The following is an 11,997-nucleotide window of genomic DNA, read 5'->3' as shown; positions in this document are numbered from 1 at the left end:
AAATCGATCAGCCCTCACAATGGCCCAAGGCCAGAGATCGGACTGCTACGATTTACCCCAACAATCATCGTGCCACTCTTCGCAGAGAGGTGATAGACGCCAACGAGCCCGCGCATAGCAATCGAGGTGTAAAAAGGGCGTTGAAGGCAGGAAGCCTGGACGAAAGAGGCTACGAGGTCACCTCGAAGCGGTCTAAGAATCGGGCGCACTTGGGGCGACTACCAGTGCCAACCCCTTATCCCGCGGTGCGTCCGACACACAGAAATTTCCAAGGCGGCCAAGGAGCCTCCCCGCATAGCAATCGGGGTGTGAGGTTACGGATGCAGCATTGATAGCAATCGAGGTGTGAGGCGAAGGATGCAGAAGTGAGAGCCGAGGGATGTAGCAGAGATAGCAATCGGGGTGTGTGATGCAGAAGAGATAGCAATCGAGGTGTGCGGTGGGAAGGGCCCAGCAGCCAGAATGCATGAAGCGACGGATGAAGCAGTGATGACAACCGGGCTGTGAGGAGAGGAGGGATGCAGCCAAGAAAGCAATCAGGGCTCGAGGCAAGGGATGCATCAAGGATAGCAATCATGTTGTGAGGCGAGATTCCAAAGGCTAAACGTGAGAGGCTGCAGGGTCGACTCAGAGAGGTCTATGCATGTGAGAGGCTGAAAGCAAGGTCGACTCGGAGCGGTCTATGCATCGGGCGCGCTTGGGGCGACTACCAGTGCCAACCCCTTATCCCGCGACGCGTCCGACAAAGAGAACGTTCCAAGGCGACAGAGGAGGTTACCAGCCGAAGGATGCAGTAGCAATAACAGGTATAGTTCCGCGGCGGCCGAGAAGACTCACCGCATAGGAATCGGGATGCGAGGCGAGGGATGCGGCGGGAAGGCCCCGACGGCTAAACGGAAGAGGCTGCAGGGCCGCCTCGGAATGGTCCAAGCATCGGATGCGATTGGGACGACTACCAGTGCCAACCCCTTATCCCGCGATGCGTCCGATACACAGATAGTTCCAAGGCGGCCGAGGAGCCTCACCGCATATCAATCGGGGTGCGAGGCGAGGGATGGGGCGGGAAGGCCCCAACGGCTAGACGGAAGAGGCTTCAGGGCCACCTCGGAATGGTCCAAGCATCGGACGCGCTTGGGGCGACTGCCAGTGCCAACCCCTTATCCCGCGATGCGTCCGATACACAGATGGTTCCAAGGCGGCCGAGGAGCCTCACCGCATAGCAATCGGGGGTGCGAGGCGAGGGATGGGGCGGGAAGGCCCCAACGGCTAGACGGAAGAGGCTTCAGGGCCGCCTAGGAATGGTCCAAGCATCGGACACGCTTGGGGCGACTACCAGTGACAGCCCCCTATCCCGCGATGCGTCCGATACGAAGATGGTTCCAAGGCGGCCGAGGAGCCTCACCGCATAGCAATCGGGGTGCGAGGTGGGGGATGCGGCGAGATGGCCCCAACGGCTAGACGGAAGAGGCCACAGGGCCGCGTCGGAATAGTCCAAGCATCGGACGCGCTTGGGGCGACTACCAGTGACAACCCCTTATCCCGCGATGCGTCCGATACGAAGATAGTTCCAAGGCGGCCGAGGAGCCTCACCGCATAGCAATCGGGGTGCGAGGTGGGGGATGCGGCGAGATGGCCCCAACGGCTAGACGGAAGAGGCTGCAGGGCCGCCTCGGAATAGTCCAAGCATCGGACGCGCTTGGGGCCACTACCAGTGACAACCCCTTATCCCGCGATGCGTCCGATACGAAGATAGTTCCAAGGCGGCCGAAGAGCCTCACCGCATAGCAATCGGGGTGCGAGGTGGGGGATGCGGCGAGATGGCCCCAACGGCTAGACGGAAGAGGCCACAGGGCCGCCTCGGAATAGTCCAAGCATCGGACGCGCTTGGGGCGACTACCAGTGACAACCCCTTATCCCGCGATGCGTCCGATACGAAGATAGTTCCCAGGCGGCCGAGGAGCCTCACCGCATAGCAATCGGGGTGCGAGGCGAGGGATGCGGCGAGATGGCCCCAAAGGCTAGACGGAAGAGGCTGCAGGGCTGCCTCGGAATAGTCCAAGCATCGGACGCGCTTGGGGCGACTACCACTGCCAACCCCTTATCCCGCGATGCGTCCGATACACAGATAGTTCCGAGGCGGCCGAGGAGGTGGGGGATGCCGCGAGATGGCCCCAACGGCTAGACGGAAGAGGCTGCAGGGCCGCCTCGGAATAGTCCAAGCATCGGACGCGCTTGGGGCGACTACCAGTGACAACCCCTTATCCCGCGATGCGTCCGATACACAGATAGTTCCGAGGCGGCCAAGGAGCCTCACCGCATAGCAATCGTGGTGCGAGGTGGGGGATGCGGCGAGATGGCCCCAACGGCTAGACGGAAGAGGCTGCAGGGCCGCCTCGGAATGGTCCAAGCATCGGATGCGCTTGGGGCGACTACCACTGCCAACCCCTTATCCCGCGATGCGTCCGATACACAGATAGTTCCAAGGCGGCCGAGGAGCCTCACAGCATAGCAATCAGGGTGCGAGGCGAGGGATGCGGCGAGAAAGCCCCAACGGCTAGAGGGAAGAGGCTTCAGGTCCGCCTCGGAATGGTCCAAGCATCGGACGCGCTTGGGGCGACTACCAGTGACAACCCCTTATCCCGCGACGCGTCCGATACACAGATAGTTCCAAGGCGGCCGAGGAGCCTCACCGCATAGCAATCGGGGTGCGAGGCGAGGGATGCGGCGAGAAGGACCCAACGGCTACACGGAAGAGGCTTCGGGGCCGCCTCGGAATGGTCCAAGCATCGGACGCGCTTGGGGCGACTACCAGTGACAACCCCTTATCCCGCGACGCGTCCGATACACAGATAGTTCCAAGGCGGCCGAGGAGCCTCACCGCATAGCAATCGGGGTGCGAGGCGAGGGATGCGGCGAGAAGGACCCAACGGCTACACGGAAGAGGCTTCGGGGCCGCCTCGGAATGGTCCAAGCATCGGACGCGCTTGGGGCGACTACCAGTGACAACCCCTTATCCCGCGACGCGTCCGATACACAGATAGTTCCAAGGCGGCCGAGGAGCCTCACCGCATAGCAATCGGGGTGCGAGGCGAGGGATGCGGCGAGAAGGACCCAACGGCTAGACGGAAGAGGCTTCGGGTCCGCCTCGGAATGGTCCAAGCATCGGACGCGCTTGGGGCGACTACCAGTGACAACCCCTTATCCCGCGACGCGTCCGATACACAGATAGTTCCAAGGCGGCCGAGGAGCCTCACCGCATAGCAATCGGGGTGCGAGGCGAGGGATGCGGCGAGAAGGACCCAACGGCTAGACGGAAGAGGCTTCGGGTCCGCCTCGGAATGGTCCAAGCATCGGACGCGCTTGGGGCGACTACCAGTGACAACCCCTTATCCCGCGACGCGTCCGATACACAGATAGTTCCAAGGCGGCCGAGGAGCCTCACCGCATAGCAATCGGGGTGCGAGGCGAGGGATGCGGCGAGAAGGACCCAACGGCTAGACGGAAGAGGCTTCGGGTCCGCCTCGGAATGGTCCAAGCATCGGACGCGCTTGGGGCGACTACCAGTGACAACCCCTTATCCCGCGACGCGTCCGATACACAGATAGTTCCGAGGCGGCCGAGGAGCCTCACCGCATAGCAATCGGGGTGCGAGGCGAAGGATGCGGCGAGAAGGACCCAACGGCTAGACGGAAGAGGCTTCGGGTCCGCCTCGGAATGGTCCAAGCATCGGACGCGCTTGGGGCGACTACCAGTGACAACCCCTTATCCCGCGACGCGTCCGATACACAGATAGTTCCAAGGCGGCCGAGGAGCCTCACCGCATAGCAATCGGGGTGCGAGGCGAGGGATGCGGCGAGAAGGACCCAACGGCTAGACGGAAGAGGCTTCAGGGCCGCCTCGGAATGGTCCAAGCATCGAACGCGCTTGGGGCGACTACCAGTGACAACCCCTTATCCCGCGACGCGTCCGATACACAGATAGTTCCGAGGCGGCCGAGGAGCCTCACCGCATAGCAATCGGGGTGCGAGGCGAGGGATGCGGCGAGAAGGACCCAACGGCTAGACGGAAGAGGCTTCAGGGCCGCCTCGGAATGGTCCAAGCATCGGACGCGCTTGGGGCGACTACCAGTGACAACCCCTTATCCCGCGACGCGTCCGATACACAGATAGTTCCGAGGCGGCCGAGGAGCCTCACCGCATAGCAATCGGGGTGCGAGGCGAGGGATGCGGCGAGAAGGACCCAACGGCTAGACGGAAGAGGCTTCAGGGCCGCCTCGGAATGGTCCAAGCATCGGACGCGCTTGGGGCGACTACCAATGACAACCCCTTATCCCGCGACGCGTCCGATACACAGATAGTTCCAAGGCGGCCGAGGAGCCTCACCGCATAGCAATCGGGGTGCGAGGCGAGGGATGCGGCGAGAAGGACCCAACGGCTAGACGGAAGAGGCTTCAGGGCCGCCTCGGAATGGTCCAAGCATCGGACGCGCTTGGGGCGACTACCAGTGACAACCCCTTATCCCGCGACGCGTCCGATACACAGATAGTTCCGAGGCGGCCGAGGAGCCTCACCGCATAGCAATCGGGGTGCGAGGCGAGGGATGCGGCGAGAAGGACCCAACGGCTAGACGGAAGAGGCTTCAGGGCCGCCTCGGAATGGTCCAAGCATCGGACGCGCTTGGGGCGACTACCGTTGCCAACCCCTTATCCCGCGATGCGTCTGATACACAGATAGTTCCGAGGCGGCCGAGGAGCCTCACCGCATAGCAATCGGGTTGCGAGGCAGATTATTGGGAAGGGAACCCCCTGGGATGCGGCTCAAGCAGTGCCCAAAGGGACTGGAATGCGGAATCACATCGAGAGACCCAAATGCTATACGAGGGCTCAAATCGAATTATCGATTTGGCCACGACATGGACGCATCGGAACGACTACCTTTGCCGAACCACTCGCAATTGCATCCATACCGAAACCAATAGACATTTCCGTTAGAGCCCTCGCATAGCATTCGGGAATCTCGCATGCCCCTCTAAATCGACCAATGCTGGCGCTCAATGAAAATCCGAGCGCTACCACCGTTCGAGCGCCAGCATTGGTCGAGTTAGAGGGGCACGGGGGAGAATGCTCCAGTCAACACCTCCCCTATATAAGTTATTTGTCCGATTCTCGCACAACCGTAGTCTGCCTCGTCGAATCAAACAACGGTCCCAGATTCCGACTTTCGTTCCGTAGAGACCCAAAAGCTAGATGGAGGCTCGCAAGAAAGAGAGTCGGCGCATAGCAATCGGGTTTCTCGAACGTTTAGGGACCGAGCTCACTTGCGGATAGGGCAAAATCCGCCAAGCAACCCAAAAGCTAGACGGGGGCTCGAATCGAATCGCCTAGGCGGCCACAACAACGACGTGTTGGATCGACTACCAGTGCCAAACCATTCAGCAAGACTAGTCTGTGTCGAGGCCGGATAGAGATTCTCAGAGAGCGCCCGCATAGCATTTAGGAGACCTGCCGCGTCCCTCACACTCGACAAATGGTGGTGCACGTTTATAAATCCGAGCGATCCCAACCCTTTCAAGCACCAACATCGGTCGAGATAGAGGGGCACGGAGGGGGCTGCGTGAGACAACACAGTCCCCTATATAAGTTATTTGTCCGATTCTCACACATCCGAAGAATGGTCATCAAATCGGACAACAGCCCAAACTTCCGACTTCCGTCCCAGAAAGCCCAAGAGCTATCTAAAACGTTCATGGCCGGAACTCGATCGCGGCTATACCAGTCCGCCAAGCAACCCAAAAGCTAGACTGGAGCTCTAGTCGAATCACCTCTGTGGCCATTGCAAGGACGTGTTGGAGCGACTACCATTGCCGAACCATTCCGCAGGTCGAGTCCATACCAAGGCCGCATAGAGATTCACGATGAGCTCCTGCATAGCAATCAGGAGACTTGCCGTGTCCATCACAATCGATAAATCCTGGTGCAAGATTTTTGCATCCGAGCGCTCCAACCAGTCGAGCACCAGCATCAATCGACATAAACGGGCACGGGGGGAGGATGCTCGAGAACACTACCTCCCCTATATAAGTTATTTGTCCGATTCTCAAGCAGCCGAAGTCTGGTCATCGAATCGGGTCAAAGACCACAACTTCCGACTTTACCCACAATGCAAGTCATCGAATCGAACATCGGCCCCCGAGTCGGACTCCATGCGTATGTCAGGTCATCGGACCCAAATTCCGCCTTCCTGCGCATGGCGGGCCATCAATATCAACTCGGTCATCGGACCCAAACTCCGCCTTTTTGCGTATGGCACGCCTTCAAATCGGTCATCGGACCCAAATTCCGCCTTCCTGTGCATGGCGGGCCATCAACATCAACTCGGTCATCGGACCCAAATTCCGCCTTTCTGCGCATGGCACGCCATCAACTCGGTCATCGGACCCAAATTCCGCCTTCCTGCGCATGGCAGGTCATCGGACACAAATTCAGACCTCGCCAATATGCCTACGTATCGAATCGGTCATCGGACCCAACTTCCGACTTCATCCATACTGTAGGGTCTTTGAGGTTGGCGCGGTGCGCTCAACCCAGGGAGTCGACCCATCGAAGCATACACCTCCCCTATATAAGCTATTTGTCCGATTCCCACACCTGTGTAGTTTGCACCTCTGACCAGGACATCGACCCCAACTTCCGAACTCGACTGCAACGACGGCACCAGCGCCTTGGTGCGCACCTTGCGACGCACAGTCCCAACATTCGCCTTCCTGCACATGGCAGGTCATCGGACCCAAATTCCGACCTCGCGAGTATGCCTACATATCGAATCGGTCATCGGACCCAACTTCCGACTTCATCCATACCGTAGGGTCTTTGAGGTTGGCGCGGTGCGCTCAACCCGGGGAGTCGACCCAACGAAGCATACACCTCCCCTATATAAGCTATTTGTCCGATTCCCACACCTGTGTAGTTTGCACCTCCGATCAAGACATCGACCCCAACTTCCGAACTCGCCTCCAACGACCGAACCAGCGCCTTGGTGCGCACCTTGCAACGCACAGTGCCAACATTCGCCTTCCTGCACGTGGCAGGTCATCGGACCCAAATTCCGACCTCGCGAGTATGCCTACATATCGAATCGGTCATCGGACCCAACTTCCGACTTCATCCATACCGTAGGGTCTTTGAGGTTGGCGCGGTGCGCTCAACCCGGGGAGTCGACCCAACGAAGCATACACCTCCCCTATATAAGCTATTTGTCCGATTCCCACACCTGTGTAGCTTGCACCTCCGATCAGGACATCGACCCCAACTTCCGAACTCGACTAAAAAGACCGCACCAGCGCCTTGGTGTGCACCTTGCAACGCACAGTGTCAACATTCGCCTTCCTGCACATGGCAGGTCATCGGACCCAAATTCCGACCTCATGAGCATACCTACTAATCGAATCGGTCATCGGACCCAACTTCCGACTTCATCCATACCGTAGGGTCTTTGAGGTTGGCGCGGTGCGCTCAACCTGGGGAGTCGACCCATCGAAGCATACACCTCCCCTATATAAGCTATTTGTCCGATTCCGACACCTGTGTAGTTTGCACCTCCGCTCAGGACATCGACCCCAACTTCCGAACTCGCCTGCAACGACCGAACCAGCGCCTTGGTGCGCACCAAAAGTGCGCACTTTTGGAGGGCACTTTTGTGCGCTCCAAAGGTGCGCACTTTTGGAGGGCACTTTTCTGCGCTCCAAAGGTGCGCACTTTTGGAGGGCACTTTTTGGAGGGCACTTTTCTGCGCTCCAAAGGTGCGCACTTTTGGAGGGCACTTTTTGGAGGGCACTTTTCTGCGCTCCAAAGGTGCGCACTTTTGGAGGGCACTTTTTGGAGGGCACTTTTCTGCGCTCCAAAGGTGCGCACTTTTGGAGGGCACTTTTTGGAGGGCACTTTTCTGCGCTCCAAAGGTGCGCACTTTTGGAGGGCACTTTTTGGAGGGCACTTTTCTGCGCTCCAAAGGTGCGCACTTTTGGAGGGCACTTTTTGGAGGGCACTTTTCTGCGCTCCAAAGGTGCGCACTTTTGGAGGGCACTTTTTGGAGGGCACTTTTCTGCGCTCCAAAGGTGCGCACTTTTGGAGGGCACTTTTTGGAGGGCACTTTTCTGCGCTCCAAAGGTGCGCACTTTTGGAGGGCACTTTTTGGAGGGCACTTTTCTGCGCTCCAAAGGTGCGCACTTTTGGAGGGCACTTTTGTGCACTCCAAAGGTGCGCACTTTTGGAGGGCACTTTTCCTGTGCTCCAAAGGTGCACACCTAGGTGAGCACCTTCGACCACACCTTGTAGCACACCAAACTCTGACTTTCGACTTCATCCGCAATGCAGGGTCTTTGAGGTTGGCGCAATGCGCACAACCAGGGGAGTCGACCCATCAAACCCAACACCTCCCCTATATAAGCTATTTGTCTGATTCTCATACATGCGTAGCCTGCAGGAGCAATTAGGACATCGACCCCAACTTTCGGCTTCTAAACGAAAACAAGGTCTTTGAGGTTGGTGTAATGCGAACAACTAGGGGAGTCAACCCATCAAACCCAACACCTCCCCTATATAAGCTATTTGTCTGATTCTCATACATGTGTAGTCTACAGGAGCAATTAGGACATCGACCCCAACTTTTGACTTCTTAACGAAAACAAGGTCTTTGAGGTTGACGTAATGCGCACAACCAGGGGAGTCGACCCATCAAACCCAACACCTCCCCTATATAAGCTATTTGTCCGATTCTCATACATGTGTAGCCTGCAGGAGCCATTAGGACATTGACCCCAACTTTTGACTTCTTAACGAAAACAAGGTCTTTGAGGTTGGCGTAATGCGCACAACCAAGGGAGTTGACCCATCAAACCCAACACCTCCCCTATATAAGCTATTTGTCTGATTCTCATACATGTGTAGCCTGCAACAACGATTAGGACATCCACCCCAACTTCTGAATTCGTCTGCGTTGACCGCACCAAAGGTGCACGCCTTGGTGCTCACCAAAATCCGACTTCCGACTTCTTCTGCTATGCGGGGTCTTTGAGGTTGGCGCAGTGCGCACAACCAGGGGAGTCAACCCACCGAATGCAACACCTCCCCTATATAAGCTATTTGTCTGATTCTCATACATGCGTAGACTGCAGCAATGATTAGGACATCCACCCCAACTTTTGACTTCTTAAACAAGACAGGGTCTTTGAAGTTGGTGCAGTGCACACAACCAGGGGAGTCGACCCATCAAACGCAACACCTCCCCTATATAAAGCTATTTGTCCGATTCTCATACGTGTAGTCTGCAGCAGCGATTAGGACATCGACCCCAACTTCCGAATTCGTTTGCATTGACCGCACCAAAGGTGCACGCCTTGGTGTGCACCCTGGAGTGCACTTTGGTGCTCACCTCGGTGCACACTTTGGTGTGCACCTCGGTGTGCACCAAAGGTGCGCACCTTGGAGCGCACCAAAGGTGTACACTTTGGAGCGCACCACATAGGGTCTTTGAGAGGTTGGCGCAGTGCGCACACCAAGGTGGGTGTTGAGGTGCGTGCCGAGGTGGGTGGGTGCTAGGGTGCGCTCCATGGTGGGTGCCAGGGTGGGTGCGTGCTAGGGTGGATTCCAAAGAGGGTCATAGGGTGGGTGCCAAGGTGGGTTGGTGATATAGTGGGTTCAAAGGTGGGTACTAGGGTGGGTTCCAAGGTGGGTCACAAGTTGGGTGCCAGGATGCGTGGGTGTTAGGTTGGGTGCCAAGGTGGGCTCCTGCGTGGGTGGGTGCTAGGGTGGGTTTCAAGGTGGACGCGAGGGCGGGTGCCAAGGTGGGTAACAAGTTGGGTGTTAGGATGGGTGAGTGCTAGAGTGGGTGCCAAGGTGGGTGGGTGCTAAGGTGGATGCCAAGGTGGTTCACAGGGTGGGTGGGTTCTAGGGTGAGTTCCAAGGTGGGTCACAGGTTCAGTGCTAGGGTGGGTGTCAAGGCGGGTGTCGAGGTGCCTGGGTGCTAGGGTGTGGATGCCAATGTGGGTCATAGGGTGGGTACTAGGGTGGGCTGCAATGTGGGTGCCAAGGTGGGTAACATGCTCGGTGGGTTCTAAATTGGGTGCCAGGGTGGGTGTGCACCCACCTTGCCCGAGGTGGGTGCCAAGGTGCCAGTGTGGGTGGGTGCTAAGGTGGATGCCAAGGTGGGTGAGAAGGTGGGTGATAGGTTGAGTGGTAGGATGGGTGGGTGCCAAGATGGGTCACAGGGTGGGTGCAAGGGTGGGTAGGTGCTAGGGTTGGTGTCAGGGTGGGTGGGTGCTAGGTTGGGTTCCAAGGTGGGTGCGAGGGTGAGTGTCAAGGTGGGTCACAGGTTAGGTGCTAGGATGGGTGAGTGCTAGGGTGCAAAGGTGCCAGGGTGGGTGCTAGGATGGGTCGATGCTAGGGTGAGTGGCAAGGTGGGTCCACAAGTGTCAAGGTGGGTGCCGAGGTGGGTGCCAAGTCGGCGACTGCTATGGTGGATGCCAAGGTGGGTCACGGGGTGGGTGCCAAGTTGCTAGGTTGGGTTCCAAGGTGGGTGCCAACGTGGGTGCTAGGGTGCGTGGGTTAAAGGGTGTGTCACAACGTGGGTGCCAGGATGGGTGCGCACCCACACTGGCCAAGACGGGTGCGGGTGCAAGGTTGGGTTCCAAGCCCGGTCACAGGCTGGGTGCTAGGATGGGTGGGTGCCAAGGTGGGCACCAGGGTGGGTGCACCCACCCTGGCCAAGGTGGGTCACGGGGTGGGTCCTAGGGTGGGTAACGGGGTGGGTACTAAGGTGCGTGCCAAGGTGGGTCATAGGGTGGGTGCCAAGGTGGGCACCAGGGTGGGTGTGCACCAACCCTAGCCAGGGTAGGTCACGGGGTGGTTGTCGGGGTGGGCGTCAAGGAGCCAAGGTGGGTGGCAAGTAGCCAAGTTGCGTGCCAAGGTGGGTGTCGGGGTGGGTGCCAAGGATCCAAGGTGGGTGCCAAGGAACCAAGGTGGGTGTCTGGGTGGGTGCCGAGGTGGGAGCCAGGGTGGGTCCCAAGGTGAGTGCAAAGGTGGGTGCCAGGGTCAAGGTGAGTGCCAATGTGGGTTCCAAGGTGCCAGGGTCAGGGTGAGTGCCAATGTGGGTTCAAAGGTGCTAAGTTGGGTGCGAGGTTGGGTGCGAGGGTGGGTGGGTGCCAAGGTGTGCTAGGTGGAAGCCCGGGTGGGTCGGCATCCCATGGGTGTCGAGTTGGGTGCCTGATGGGTGCTTCTTGTCAAGTTTTAGTCGTCGGGACTCATTTCGAGCCTTAGAGGTCGTTTCTTGTCCGGTTGCCCTGTCTTCGACCTGGGAACCCAATTTTGGTCCTCGGGTCCCATTTTTTTTTGTCTCGCATCCCACTTTTGGCCTGTGGCCTTTTCGGGGTCGATTCTCGTTTTGGGCATCAGAGCATGTTTCTTCTCCTAAAACCCAATATTTGTTTATTAAGTCTCGGAACACATTTTTGTTCTCGTGGACCCATCATGGGTCTTGGAACGCATTTGTGGTCCTTGGGTCCCATTTTGCATCCCGAAACTTGTGTTTTGGTGCTTGATCCCTATTTTGGGTGCCCACCTTGCACCAAGTGCGCACCCGGGGCAAACCGAGCGCCTTGGTGCACCGGGGCAAGATCGAGCGTGCACCCGAGGCGCCCCGAACATGCACCAAGGTGCACTCGGCCCACATGTGAGCGCAGGTCGTTGCGCCCGAGGTGGTGTGTGGGCACCGCGTTGCAGACGGGACACTGCACGCACACGACGCCCCCTCCAGGTGCACGCACGTAGGCCGGGCCGGGTGCACACCCGACGCCCTAGCAAGGTGCGCGCACCCGGGCAGGGCTCACACTTGGCGAACGGGGCGCACTTCGCGAGGGAGGGTGTGCACCTCGACGGGGGTGGGTGGCCGGGGTGGATTCGCACGTGGGTCGCGGTTTGCTAAGTACACACTGCGACAAGCTCATAAC

Source organism: Cryptomeria japonica, unplaced genomic scaffold (assembly GCF_030272615.1).
Source record: "Cryptomeria japonica unplaced genomic scaffold, Sugi_1.0 HiC_scaffold_40, whole genome shotgun sequence".
NCBI classification, from domain to species: domain Eukaryota; kingdom Viridiplantae; phylum Streptophyta; class Pinopsida; order Cupressales; family Cupressaceae; genus Cryptomeria; species Cryptomeria japonica.
This window is presented reverse-complemented; position numbering follows the sequence as displayed.